Genomic DNA, 15540 nt, shown 5'->3' with positions numbered 1-15540 from the left:
TGAAAGCCATAAATGCATCTTTCTGCATAAAAGATGATTGTGTTAACTGGAGCACTGCTTATTCTATTAAACTAAATATTGCCTCAGGACCTCAACCAACCATGAGATGGCAAGGCTACATGCCAATTTATTAAGTTATTTCAGAAAAATGGCACTCAGGCCAGGATTTCCAAGTTCTAAATCTTTCTTCTTAAGAAGCGAATGTAGATGCAGGCTGACTTCAAGTGCAGTGCCAGAATGAAGATAAAGCACTCTGTCTGTATACATATCTTCTTCTGTTCAAGATTAAGGTAGCTATTCCTCTGCTACATTCCCTCTACAATGTAAAACACCTCAATATTTGTCTGTGACATCTTTAAGTTTTATCATGCATGGCATTCATAAAACAACCCGGCAAATATTTGCTTAGTAGAAATGCTGGGCAAGTGACTTCACAAATCCCAGTGATTTACTGTTGGGAAAGCAGTGAGATTAATATACTCCACAGCCTGCAGAGCAAATATTAGAACAAATTCTCTTAGGAAAATGAGGCAAGAAGAAGCTATATTAACAGAAATAGGGATTTAAGTCACTTGGCCCATTTTTTAACCACTCTGTTTACAACAATACTGGCAATGGTGGGATGGCTGCTGAAGAGGAGACCAAGAAAAAAAAAAAGAAGAAAAAAAAATTGACCACAGTGTTGTCAAAATGCAGCTGGAAATTTTAATATGTACCTTCTCTCTGTTTCTACAATGAATATCAGTAGCGTGATGAAGCTTCCCCCAAAGTCTACAGATTTAAATGAAACCCCCAGAAATGATGCCTGCTTTCAGAATCCAGGGTGCAAAATCAAATACGATGGGCACAGCTAACATGCATCTTGCATTTTTTAACCTATCTGCAAAAATACTGCAACAAGAAAATGAGAATATTATGTTTAATCACCTGTCTTCCTGAGGGGAGTAAAAATGTTTTGCATACAAGACTTACTCAGAGACATAACAATTCACAGCATTAAAAACACGGCACATTTTTTTAGTCTCATGCTTTTCTAGGTACTTACATTTTGTTTGCCCTACAAGCACACAGTGCTGATACAAAAAGCCTGTCAACCCTATAAATCCCATTTAAAAGTTCCGGTGAAAGACAATTATATGTTACTCAGGTTATATGTGGATTCTTCCTGACAGTGTGAAAGATAACAGTTCTACGGCCTGGCAAGAAAATAAGAGTTTTCAGCATGTATCAATGCTTAGATAGCTCCTAAAACATAGAGAACTTTAGCTTGGCCTATTGTTTTAACCCTTTGTGATTGCATAGTATTTTCAGTATTATTTTCAGTACAAATCTCCTTGCAAAAACAGGGATCAAAAAAAAAAAATCACATCCTTCTGTCACAACCTGCCCAGCCCACTGGAGAATGTGGCCGAGCCGTTTGCAGCCGAGCAGCTCCCAGCACATCCAGTGGATTAGAGAAGCACATGCATGAGCTCTCCACTTAGTTTGCAGGCAAAAAGCAATGAAAGGTTAATATTAAAGTGTCTGTATTTTTTGTATTTTCCTCCCCTTTGTAAGCTGTTACAAAACCCATGTTTTACTCCATTATGTTCCGAGTTAAGCAAGACCGCAGAACAAGGAGGGGGTTGGGTAAATGTTTCCAGCTAATTTGCATGAGGGAAGGAAAACATCTATCATCTTACATAGTTATTCTTAATCAGTGTCCTGGGGGTATAAACTATACCTGTTCTACCTAACTAAAGGGTTATTTGCATTCAAGTCAGGGCTGAGATGCAAAGCACCAACAACAGATTTCTAATTATAACCATGTAAAACATTACCCCACTCCCAAACATCAAAGAACATTAAAAAAACAAAACAAAAAAACCTATGTACATGCACAGTTTCTCCATCCTCCCCACCTCCAGGAAAGGCAGAAAAGTGACTAGTAGTATTGTTTTTTTTGGAATACTTTGTTTGCCTCCCTCTTCAGAGACACTTACAGAGAAAACAAATTACCTATGCCTTCCAAGCTGGTACCAACGTGGGTTTGCAACCATGCCTTGAAATAAAGCCTCAGGTCACCATCCTAAATTTCTTTGTATCCCTAAGCTTCCGTAAGTTCAAGCTGTTTACTAGAACAGGTCCGCCCCCTGCCCCCCCCAGCCAAAAAAAAAAAAGCCTGTAGGGGGGAAACTCTCCAAGGGCAAAGAAGAACTTGCAGTGCTAATTGAGAACTAAATTGCCCTCTGTGTTTCAGGCTCAAGAAGGGAGGAAAAAAATCACCTTAAGACAGCATGGCAAATGGAAGCTATGGAATTTTCTTCTCCATGAATTCTCTTACTTATCACAAAGTCATGGAAACACCCACCATGTGCAGAGCCCCAGATAGCCTTAGAAGATGTTTGTTCTCAAGAAAGTACTGTCTGCTATCTACTGCTTATTCCATGGGTCCCGCAGCCATCACTCAATGCTGCAAATAAACTGATGATGAGTAGTAGGCAAGAGGAAGCTACCAGCTGGAACTGAATATTTACAGATGTCCCAACTTACCTAGCAAAAATAATTATACCCTGCAAAAACTGAACATAGCAAGTTAGCAGGAACTGACTACAGTAAGAAAGACTCCTACAAAGAATTTTTGGTTTTGTCACTTAGTCTGTGTGCATCTCACTGGGATTTGCATGCCAGTGCACCTCCAAGCAGCAACCAAGATGTTGTCCCTCCCAGCTCCTCTTCAGGATCACTCAGATGCACTCCAGAGTGTCTGACCCACTGCTGTCTGCAAATTGCTTACAGATGGTGCTAAACCCCTCAGCTACATTGTAAAAAACAATGATTCAATACAGCTGCAAACTCGGAGAGGCACCAAGCCCATAATCTGTGAATTGGCCTCTGCTCTGCTCTGTTGAGTGCTTGGGGGCACCAACATGGTTGGCCCACTGCCCTATCACAAAATGAATGTTAAAACATCACCCCAAATACGAGAACATCTTACACAGAACAAGAAAGTGAGTAGCCATCACATTCTTGCATATGGAAGAAGCCTGCAACTGAAAAATGAAGCCTCATATAGATTAAAGTGTTGAAGGGAAAAAAAAAAAAGTATGAAAATGGAAGAGGAGGGAATTATTCATACTAGATAATGTAAAAGTACTTACAAAGTGGCTCCTAACAGTTCACCCCCATCAAGATTTCCTCCTTTCCTTTAAGTATATGTATTGTCCCTTTTACTCCTGTTATTTCTATAGGAAAGGGGTGGTGAGAAGGAATTGCTGTAACTACTTCGTACTCCAGGACACTAGCTGACAAGGGCGCCCTTACCTGCCAGGCGCTCCAGAAGGACACGACGCCTCAGCACGGCATCAGACTTCAGCTGGGAGTCAGGGGGATTTTGTTTGTTTTTAAAGCACGGGGAAGAGGAAGTGCCTTTCTTTCCTGCAACCAGCTCATTCTGAGTTATTAACATGTTAAGCAGAAATTTGCTGTGGCTCCGTTTCCCTGCTCCCAGGCTGTCCGTGGTTCTGCCTGGCTCTGCTCCTGCAAGTGCAGCTGGTGCAGAAAGAAACAGGAGCAACCAAGAACTGCCTAGCTCTTCTACTGCAAAAAAGGAAGAGCCAAGCAAGACCCTACTGCTAAAAGCTACGGTCAGCAGGGCACAAAAAGGATTAAAAAAAGAGAAGGAGCTCCCATGTGCTGGATTTCTTGACTGCCCTGTTCCCATAGAGACTTTCAGAGGCAGGAATGCAGAGGTGCAAAATGTCCACATCCAACACCTGCTTCCCAGCTGCTGGGTGTCCCCCCTCCATGCTCCACTTTCAGGACGTCACCTTCCAGAAGCTGCCATGCAGAAGGAGGGAGACATGCATGGCCCAGGTCCTCAGCCGCATTCCTCCTCCGAGCCTGGAAAACGTTGGAGAGGGATCCCTCAGCAAGGATATCTGCAAAGGCAGACACACAAGGGCTGCAACAAAGGCGGGCACAGCAAGGAAATACTTTTTCTTAATACACCAAAGACATTGTTTTACCGGAGTTGAGAGACTTGCCTCTTACATTTCAAGAGAACTAGAAAATTAAATGAAATAGGCACACCTAACTCAAGTCCCAAATGGGAGATATACTGCCCAGTTACCATGGCAACTTTCCTTTCAAAGACCAGGACAAATCAGATTTCTGATGTTCTGTACTACTAAAATTGTGAAAACAAAATGGACAAGATAATTATGAATACACCATTACTCCAAGTGCCTGAAAAACAAAGTAAAATAAATAAAATTATTCCATTTAAGATCAGATAAATACTGGTTTTCCAGGAGTCAAGTGAAAACCCTATGCATGACAGATATTCAAAAGTGAGACCCCAAAGAGTTGGGAAAAAAATACCATGGAGAACAGGATGGTCCCCATGAGCTAAGAGTTACACACATAGCACATATCCATCAGATGAAAGCACATCTTCTTAAAATGCTATTTAGTGTAAGAGTTGTAAAATGTCTTTCTTCATAAGCATTTCTGCAGAAGTCCAGCTTGGTTATTTATATTGTATCTTTTAGAAATTGCTCCTACATTTTCCAACTGATTCACCATTTCCTATTATTTACTGTTCAGATCTGATGCAGAGGGATTCTAATTACTGTTCAGAAGCTTCTTTTTACTAATGGATGAAATTTTATACTATTTCTTTAAATATGGTTGCAACTCTTAAGTGTAGCACTGGTAAAAAAAGATGGCAAAGTTCACCCATCTTTGGGATAAATGGAAAAAAAACCCAAAAACTTATCTCCAGTTATCATCACAGAGCAAAAAAGTTGATGTTCCTGTAAATTATGACTCAGAGTTTTCTGATTTTGTTTTAAATTTATTTTAAAAGGAATCTTAACAGTCTTTTTTTTCTTCAGGAAGTTTAAGGGTTGCAAAACTTCCTTTTCCTCCCAATATTATCATCTGTCAAGAGAGGAAAGAGCCTCCAAGCTGATGCATTACAGGTTAGCAGAACTGTAAGTCTACTTTAAAAAGGCTTATAGTTAGACAGATTTTCACAATTCTTGAGTTTGTTACAGAGAAATAAGTGGGATATTGAGAGGCAGTGCGGAAGTCTCAAGTAAATCCATCAGTAACATCTAATTTGTCCTAACAGTTACCATCACCTTGAAAGTCACCTTTGGATTCTCTACTAGCCATGAGTTTCAAACAAGATCACTGTATTATTGCTGCATTGAGTTTAGGGAAAAAGAAAAAGTTTAAAACAAGATTGAGCTTATAACTGTATCACTTACGCTCCACTTATTAACTGACCAAGCAAATATTTTGGAGTGTATGGTCTCCCTAGGTTGTAGAGGTGCTATCCAGCATGGGCTATATGACAACATCATGACCAAGACTTGTCTACAACTTGGCAGGTGGAGAGGGGGTAGTTTAAAATAAATCATATTTTGTTGGGTCAGTTTTCCAGTTTCAGAAACACCAGTTGTTCATTTTAACACACCAGCAGTCTCAAATGGTGAAGGTACTGGTCAACCGAAGTACTTCCATTACAGAGGTGCTTTGGGCTTGCCATTAGGCATGTGCGTGAAGAAAGAGATGGGGGCAAGCGATCTCTGTTCAAAGAATATATTTAGACATAATAGAGTGGCAGAATAACCAACAAAGAAAAATATCTGGTTTTGCATGCTAGAACCTGGCAAGAGCAGCAGCGGCACTGTTACGTTAAGGGTCGGTTACCGTCCAAGTGGGCCATGGACTCCTTTTGTTTCTTTCTGTTCTTCTGTCTCAGAGCCCTTTTAGATGGGAAAAGTCACTATGTGACAGCAGCGCTGACATGTCTAAGTGCTTTACCAATGTACAGGGGGACACAGCCCTCATTCCCAAGGTATGCATTTTCAAGAATCATTCTGTGTATGCATTCAGTGTATGCACAGACTATTGAGAGCCATTACAGAGGCTCAGCTTTCAGAAAGAGCTTTGCATCTGCGCTCTTAAGTCTGAATTTCTCAAATGCTCCATTTTCTTCCCCCAACATGAGTATTCCCAACTTAAGATCCCCTTGAAAACACGGCTTAACATCTTCCATGGAATAATCTTCAGCTGAAGCACTGTATCCTTCCTTTTATTAATCTTTTCTATTCAAACCTAGTATTTTCCTGAATTGTCCAAAATGCCGCTACCTTCTTTTAGCAACTTGTTGACAAAGCACCAAACACCTCTGAGATGCAATGCAGCTTTATTCCCTAATTGTGCAAGCTCTCAAGACTAGAATCACTACTTCCGTTACGCTTGGGACCAACATTTGGAATCCTAGTGCTTTAGATGAAGCAGCATATCCATTTCCAACACTAATAAGTTCATATGAGTAGTGACAGTTTCCAGTCATGCAGAAACATAGGCAGACTCAGATATAATTCTCCAAACAGTAACTGATTTTAGAGAGAGCATCACAGTCAAATTGCCAAAATACAGATCTGTTTTTAAATTACTCCATTAAAATCCAGGGTAGATCAAAGAACCTGATAGTAAAAGGACTATTAGAGGAAAAAAAAGTATTTTTAACATGTTAGCTAAAGAGTTACAACCTCCAAGAAGATAAAGCAACTTTAGCTTTAAACAAAGGGGCTTATCTTCGTGAGAAAAGACAACTTATTATTAATTCAAGACAAAATCATGTTACTGGAGGCAAGCCAGTTTATTGTTTTCACAAGACTTAGCAGATTGAACTCAAGATGACAGAAGAATCCCAGGGCTTTTCAGAAGAGGAACAAGAGCTACAAGCTCCGGTTTCCCCAGCAGCAGGAGCAGTGGCAGCACTGGCTTCCCCACTCCAGAACAGCTACTGCGGTCATAGCCCCACCTGATATCTCTGCTGGGAATTTATTTTCCTAGGGTCACTGGGAGAGTCATTTAGTTTTTCACTGTATGATAGCTAACATTATTGGTCTTCAGCCAGCGCAGAAGATCCAGACACTGAAAATAAACCAAAACAAGGAGGGTTTCTTTTGCTCCAATCATATGCTATGAAAAACACGTTTCATAATTAGTGATGAACCTTCCATTTAACTATTGGCTTTCATTGGGGAAAAAGTCTAGAAAGAGAAAGAATTAAGGGAAACTGCATTAGAGGGCCCCATGACAGGGGATCCTGGAAGGTCTCCCAGCTCACAGGTAAAATACTTAAGTGATTCTCAATACATTACTACTAGCCCATTTTGCTCATTTCCCATGCAACAGTTCCCATTTTCGATCTTCACATCACGCACCACAGCTAATACACCGCCACTGACACTGACAGTATAAAATCACAACAGCTGATTCTTCAGCCTAGCAAGCAACTGGAATTTTGTGACTGACTAACGGCTAAGAGCTTAGCTCAATTTTACAGCAAAAATTGCTTAATTCTGTTTGGGACAATACTGAATAATAGCATTGAAGATGACCTGCCATATATCATTCATTAGCTTCAGAAACGCTGAATAACCAGCTTTACATGCAAGTGATCTCAGCTATTTATAAATGAACAGCCCCAAAATGAAGCGGTTAGTCCTCGTGTTTGTTTCACCAGGCTATACTAAGTGTCCAAAAATGTGTTACCCCTCAATAAGCGCACAAATCAATTTCTGAATTCCCACCTCTCATCTGAAACCTACAGCTGAGCACAGTAAAACCATTATCAACCTACATGAACCAGCAACAGAGTACAGCACTTCCAACCTTTCTGTACTCTGAAATCTGAAGGAGATGGCAAGCATTTTAAGAATTCTTTGTAATATGTACCCTGAGGACTGCAAAGAAACACTAAGGAATATTAAAGACAGACATGGGAGACTACACAGTAGTTTTAGATACTCCCTTTTTTTTTTCATGCTCATCTCAGACAAACAGAGATTATTTTTTCTTGGTTTGTTTTTTTTAATGTCTGGAGTTCAACATTGCCCAGCACAGAGTTTGTGAAATCAGAATGCTTGTTTAAAATAGCATGCACTTCAAACAGAAGTCACTACTCCCACAAAGATGAGGACAAAAAAAAAAAAAAAAAAAAACCAGTGACAAATAACTTTAAGTTGTTTCCATATGATCTAAAATTCTATTAATAAAGCAAAAATCAGAATTTTCTTGGGTTTTGCTTTTTTAAGCACAAGATTTTGAAATTTAATCTCACAAGTGTTTAAAATTAAACAATAGACAAAGACAAGTTGTCCCATTATCATCAGTGGAACAAATGAGTATTTAAAGGATCAAGATTTTAATCCCGAATTAACCCTGTCCCCCTTCATTGAGTAAAACTGCTTTAAAAACACCACCACTGAGCTTTGTCAGTGATCACTTCCAACCAGACCGAAGAGTACATCCAACTGGCCAAGGCAGGTCTTAGGCAATTATTGGCAAGCCAGATTTGAAACCAAAGATTTCTGTTCCCTGTACCCAAAAAATGAGGGGGAGAAGATGCTCCCCTAAGCAGCAGACATCTGAATACTACTGTACAGCAGAACCTATGCTCTGTCAGATTCACATTACATGAATTGTATCATTGCCTGGAACATATTAACTGCCAAAGACATATGTATATAACCACATATGTTATTCCTAGGAAAGACGCTAGCTCTAGATGAAAATAAACAGCTGTTGTAAAACTGGAAAGAAATTGAAAAACCTGTCTATGCAGAATTTATATACTTACTTTCTTAGAGACATAGAAGAGAAAATGCAGGAAAGGGCAAAAGCCTTGCAATTTATTTATTTATTTATTTGCCAGAGCAATGATTCAGCATGTCTGTAAAAGCTCTAGGGGGAAATGTGTTCATACAGAAGAGCACAGATTTACACTGAGAATATTAGTCAAATATGGTTTCTAATTGGCGAGTGCAACATCACCATCCCAAAGCCTATGAGAACAGCTTCTGTACCACAAGCGACCCCAAGCTCCAAATCTGCATCATTATTATGGTCATTTGATTCCTGAAGGCACATGCTTATCATAGGGGAAGAACAGAGAAATATACAGAAAGCTCCATAATTTGGAAATAATTATGGCAATGACACTGCCTCAGAACATCTCCTCTTTGCTGGAAGCAAGATTCCCATGCAGGAGAGCCATACAGTGAGCATATAAAGAGCAGGGTCATCTGTCAAACTACTAGGGTATAGAGAAAAATGCATAAAGAAGTCCTTGCACTAAAACTCTGTGAAGGAGGTTTTAAAACCAAGCAGGATTTGCCTCATTTGTGTGCACGTGGGCACATTTGCACACAGTCCTTGTGGATTCAATTTACTAAACTGCATGAAGTAAAAAAAATTAAATAAATAAATAAATCAGCGACTCTTGCTGTGAACAAGATATGACCACAGAGCAAAAACCACTATCGCTGTTATTACTGGGAGTACTAGCAGAGCACACGTCTGGATATCTGAGTGGCTGTACTACACCATCTCCCGGTCTAGGAGGTGTAAAAGGTCTTGACCCTCTCACATGTGCTAAGGTTGTAGGTATCCAGGAACCTCAAACACTTCCATGGATTTTTCTCACGGAAAGATATGTAGCCCTTAACTCTTAGAGATTGCTTTCCAACCAAGTATCTCAAAGTCCGCCATGTGAGCCAAAAATGTGAGCCACTATATACTTCTCTTATGCAGAGTGTGATCTGAGTTTATACAGCAAAGCATAATGAGAGAGAACAGATCCCAGGACTTCTCTTATCATCTGCTTTTACCCTATGCAGTCTCGGGGAAAGGTCTACATACAGAAGAGGAAATCTGTGCCACGTGTCCGTTGTGTTGAATAAAGTATAAATACAAAAAACAATATTTAGAGGGTAGGACCACCATCTGACATTCCCACAATTCAAACGCAGAACCACTAAAAATTCACTAGTATATTTGGTATAAAAATGCTAATTTTTGCTAGAGGCAGACAGTTTAAACTATTATGTCTACTGTGGACAGAGAGGAAGGATGAGAAAAAAAGGGTGCCTCTGAACCATGCTTATCTTGTTTTATATTTTTTCTATCAGAAATTGAAGGGCAGAAACTCTCGTCCTTCATATATCCTGGAGGCCGAACTAGATGATGTAATGATCTCTTGTGGCTTTAGGAACATTTTACAGATCATCTGACTTAAAAATAGACACTGTGTTTAAAACACAAAACTCTCACGAAACCGTGTGCCTAGCACAGCAATCCTCCAGCCACTAAGATCTGGAGGAGTTATCACAATACAAATGTTTATAATAAGCCAAAGGAAAGCCCTAGGTAGATATTGTGAAACCGAAATCTTCTCCCACTGAGTCCACATGCCTGAAAAAGGAAATAATATATACTGTCCTTTATATGGTCTGCATTAGCCAGATGCAGGACTCCAGGAAAGGATGGAGACAGAAGATATGCCTGCGGTGTGGACACCACATCCAAGCTGGGTGCTGGAGGCAATCGAGCCACGGCAGCAAGGACCACTGTCCTCAGGCAGCGTATGCCGAGACCGCACCACTGTGCCCGAGTGTTTGCAGCACTGGGATTGTACAATTAAAATCAGCTTGGGCATGCCTGCACTGTCCTGACATCTCTGCTGCAGGCACTCCTCTGAATAACTTAATTCCAAGCCCGCTACCTTTTAATAATTGCCAGAGGTCATACCGTCACATTTCAGACAGGGACCTGAATTCATTAAGTCACCCAATATATGCATTACCTTTTTGCTCCATTTCCAAGCATAAGGCCAGAGGAGGAAGCATAATAAAAAAAGTCATCATCTCGTGCATACAGCTGCTTCTCGTCAGCTACACGGTTGCTTAACTTGTCACAAGCACAGACAACACAAGGCAACCCAGCAAACCTCACCAGTTTGTATGAATGACCTGGAAGTCCAAGGGAAATCACTTAATTTTGAAAGTGAGTGAGTACACAAACAACAGGAATCAGATCACTTTGCTCATACATTTTGACAATGGCAATTTCATTTTATTTTATGATAATTCCTAAAGCACCAAATACAGTGTAGAATCTCTTATAGAAATAATTACAGTCCAGCAATGCAAGATCTCACTGAAGCACTCCATTAATTCTTTGACAGTTAGGGAAAGAGCCAAATACTTTGTGCAAATGAAGGATTAGCAAGGTTTTGACACACACATTTCCTTGCACTTAAAATGTGCAAGGAGAGAATCTTATTAAAACAGCATTTCATATTATACTTTAAAATGATGGCCCCATAGGCAGATCTTCTGTACTTCAAAAGATAGCTATTGTACTTCTATCTGTTACAGTCTATGATAACAGGAAAAAAAATTCCTATCAAATTGCTGTACTGCTGTATGCAGGGAGCATAGAATAGTCGCTCTCTTCTACAGACTTCAAAAAAAATTTTTTTTTTAAACTTTTATTCCAAATAAGATGCCACCAGTTTCACACAATAAAAAGAAAACAGCTTCATCGCAACAGCATAAATTCTTCCACTTTGCTACTGAAAATATTTTGAGTAGTTAAAGCAATATGCAAGTTCTGTTTCAAAATTCTCTGAATCTACCACCCAGCTGCTGGGACAACTCCCTGTGGGCCTAAGGGTTACACTGCCTGCCTTTGTATGTTTAAGCTGCTCCTGTTTCTATGTAAAAGGACTTCACAGTTGTATACTTTAAGGTTGTTTTCAAAATAGGATTTCCTAAAAAAAAAAAAAAAGAAAAGAAAAAAAAAAGGCTGCTGCCTTTTCTTCTTGCTGTTTAATGATGTTCAAAGTTGCCTGAAAATCTGCTTACACATAATCATAAAGTGCTGAATCAATTCCCTGGCTTGCATCATTTCTGTTTTTGAGGTCCTTTTAGCACAGCCACTATGACATCATGCTGCCCATGATCCAGATTCATACCATCTCTCTGACATATTAAATGATTAATTATTCATTTGAGTCTTTCAACAACACATCATTAGAACTGATCCAAAAGCTACTAGGATACATCCCTAGCAACTTAAATAAGCATTGTATGTTGTATTAGATATTAAGATAGGATTAGTAATTGATCACTTGTTATAGGCAGTTTGATGGCTCAACTTAGCAAGCAAGAACTGACTAAGAAAACACCAGAAATATCTAACAACAATATTAAAATCATGATCTCATAATGAGCAATTAAGAATGCAGGAAGAACTCACAGAAAGTGTTCTGTTCTTCCAAATGTTTCCATCTTATCTGCAATGTTTAGAGGAAAAAGAACAGACAAGTTTTCTTCAAAGCACAATTATTATCAAGTCCTATCCAACATTCCAACAGCATAATATTCTTCTTATAATGTGACCAAGTAACCCCCTCAGATCCTCAGGATATCATTGTAAAATAATTGCTCCGCCTCAGTGTTGCTCTGTTATTATTTCATTTTTTCTTGCCCTTATTACTTCAGGCAGAAATGACTTGGAGATATAATCATCAATTCACCAAAACAGAATTCCCCTGTATTTATATTCTTTTTGGTTAAAGTCTTACAATTACATCATACACTAGAGCTAAATCTAATGATTTAGAGAGTACCTGGCAAAAACTGATTGGCCCACCAGTACTTCAATTTAATTTCTCCCTCCCTCATTTTACTAGCTAAAGGAAAAATGAATCTACCTTCAAGCCTTTTGGAATCAATCTTCTTTTCTCCTTCTCACAATTTATAAGTCGGAGGCTTAAAACGTGTTCATATCCTCTTTTAACAAGCTGGTTATGTGAGATAAGCACAAGAACATTAATAAAAATAGCTCAGCCTTAAGTCATGGATGTTCTACAAAAGTAGACCTAAAAAAACCCTAAGGGCTAATTGTGATTTATATATCTCTTTCCCTATACAACCAATCATCAATCACCTCCAAAAGATAACCGAAAATCCTTCTTTTACATACAAACACTATGAATGCAACTGCTGCTGGCTCATTTCTAATCAGTGTAGACACTACGTAGCAGCGACCTCCCCCAGTTTGCTCTGTGACTTGTAAATACTGTCCTACTCTAGAAGAGGTTTTATTCTTTCCCAGTTGTGGAGTTTAACCATTCTTAAGAGTCCTTCACGAAGATCTCGCAGCTGCAAGCACAGCTTCCCTCACCTCGGCTCTCCCACACGTTGGACCTTGCGGGCTACGCCGCTGGTTTTACCATTGCCCTCAATGTCCCCATTGTTCAACTCGCTCCCCTGCGACTGCAGCACTAGACGCAGCGTGAACAGATGAGGTCAGGCCACGGGGAAAGCTTGCGAAACATCATGGAAAAAAAAAAAAAAGTACATTCTGGAATGCAAGCGTGCTTGAAAAAGGAAATATGCAGAGTGGCACCCCGTAGGCAAACTTCAGGGTGGTCTACCTCGGTAAGTGCTCTGAACGTCTCGTTTCCTGTGCGAGACAATGGCGACGAAAGGACTCTCACCATCCCAACAATCATGAAAACCAGCCTGTATCTAGAACAAGGGTAATACAACCATTAGCACTGAAACTTTTATTACTGCAATTACAATGAAGCAGCTGGTGGTAATAATAATAATACTTAGCATTTATATGGGGCTTTACATCTTCAAAAGGCTGTATAAACATTTGCTAATTAAGCTTCGCAGAACTCCTGAGAGGCAGATAGTTTTATAAATAGGAAAAACTGAGGCAAAGAGACAAAACAGCTGTCTCTGAAATCAAGATCTTGAGATTATTAAAAGGGGAATGGACATTTCTTTGGACAGTAAGAGCTTTCAGAGTTATAAAAGCACAGCTTAAAATACTCAGAGAATCTGATGGGACATAAACTCTCATTCTCTGTGCATCAGCCTCCTCCAAAAAAGTAAACACACACTTTCCCCGGGAGACACAGTTCACCTCTGCCAGCTGCTCTAAGCTACCAGCCGCTGTGGAACACAGCGCACTGGACTAGGCAGATGAGCACTGCTGCCTCATCTGCCAAATCCTCAACTTGGAAGTCCAACCACCTCCAAAAGAGCCAAACCGTAGCTAACCTGCACTAGACTGCAACATCAGTCAGTCACCACCAAGACTGGGCCTCCAAAGCAGCTTGCTTCCAGGGCTATATTCTGCACTCTCAGTTTTTAAGAAACATATGAACACATCGTTTTCTTGAATGTCAACACTTAGCTTTAATATAAAAAGTGAGAAAAAAAATGCAAATTTTAAATAGAAATAAAAACTACAAATGCCACTGCTTAAAGACACTTATGAATATGTCTTACAATCATGTTCAGTAAAAGCCATTGATTGAACAGATTTGTGTGCATCAGACACTTCTTTCACATACAAAAAAAAACAAACAGACACACTAACACCTCCTGTTCAGGTCTTGAGCTCTATAACAGCGTGAAGTCAGCTTAAATTATTACCTAGATAAAATACATAGTGTTAAATCTTGAGAGAAGATATTACCGTCTAAAGTCATATTCCTACAAAGACTTGAATACCCATTTAATTTCACATACAGACTGTCCCACTGAAGTCAATGGAACTACATTTCAGAAGACACTGGAATAAAGGCTGAGGACACAAATGGACAAGTGAAGGAAGTCAGCCTGTGAGAAGGGAAAAGCTTTCCTGGAAGAACTGGTGGGAAGTGAATTTCACAAGGGTGGGAAGCGGAGCTCTCCTGAGTACCAAAGAGCAAAGTAAAACAAAAAGGGCTGGGAAAACTTAGGAAATAAATAAAAAAAAACAGGGAGAAATAGGAGATTAAAGTGGGAACATAGTTATAGCAAGACTCGAGAGCAGGATGGACCAGAAAATGGAAAACAGTGGACAACCATGGCTTGAGCTAGCAAAGAAAGGAAAACACTGTAAGAATGAACCTAGGGCCCACGTAGAGAAGGGAAAGAACAGAGCCCAAAGCTGAAGGCAAGGCTCAAAATGTGTCTGTGCTCTAGCACTGAAGCAGCAATGAGAGCACATACTGGGGAACACGAAAAAGAAAGCCATGACTGAGAGAGAAGTTACATTTGTTCCTCAGCAGTGGTATGACACTCGTCACGCAGTGACTATTTACATAAAGGACACTAAGGTAACAAAGTACAGATCCTTCACTCTGTCCTGTCCCCTGTAAGTGAGAAGGTACTAAGAGGCTAATTACCAGTTAACACTGATTTATTTAGCCATAAAGAAGTTTGTAGATGAAGTAGGAACAGACTTCAGTCTCCTACCTCCCAGCCCTCGGTCCTAACCCTGAGACAATTCTTTATTCCTGAATACAGGAAGAGAAGGAAATAGAAGAGATGAAACATTACACTAAGGTTGTGAGAGCATGGGAAGGATTGCAAAGCAATAAATAATGATAGATGTTAAGCAGAGAATAAGAAATTCCACTCTGGGAAGAGCAAGCCTGCGATGACACTGAAATGAAAGAGGAAGAAAAAAAAAGTGCATTTAAATATACCATCAGCCACCAAATTCTGAATATGAAATATATATGTATTTATATCATCAACTGAATGCAACACAATGCACTTACTAGCTTCCCAAGACATGTTGTGCAAAGCTGTAAATTACTTTAGAGGCACCTCTATAAATGGCTGACTTTTCCATTTTTAAAATGGCAAGGAAGATAATCAATCTGTATTTTATTACAAC

General features: G+C 39.7%; 1 protein-coding gene across 9 annotated transcripts in view; it reads right to left on the bottom strand.

Moving 5' to 3' along the window:
- EPS8 (EGFR pathway substrate 8, signaling adaptor) overlaps window positions 1-15540 on the bottom strand; it is a 140849-nt gene that overhangs the window by 118340 nt on the left and 6969 nt on the right. For 5 of the 9 annotated variants that reach the window (XM_067306561.1, XM_067306569.1, XM_067306551.1 and 2 more), the window contains exon 2: window positions 3810-3920. The exons of 3 other annotated variants lie outside the window; for them this stretch is intronic. The gene's annotated coding sequence lies outside the window, so the exon portion shown is untranslated. Of the gene's footprint in view, window positions 1-3303; window positions 3324-3809; window positions 3921-15540 lie in introns of those variants that run through there. One more of the 9 variants, XM_013947499.2, reaches the window with a different exon arrangement.

Source organism: Apteryx mantelli, chromosome 1, assembly GCF_036417845.1.
Source record: "Apteryx mantelli isolate bAptMan1 chromosome 1, bAptMan1.hap1, whole genome shotgun sequence".
Classification (NCBI taxonomy): domain Eukaryota; kingdom Metazoa; phylum Chordata; class Aves; order Apterygiformes; family Apterygidae; genus Apteryx; species Apteryx mantelli.
This window is presented reverse-complemented; position numbering and strand designations above follow the sequence as displayed.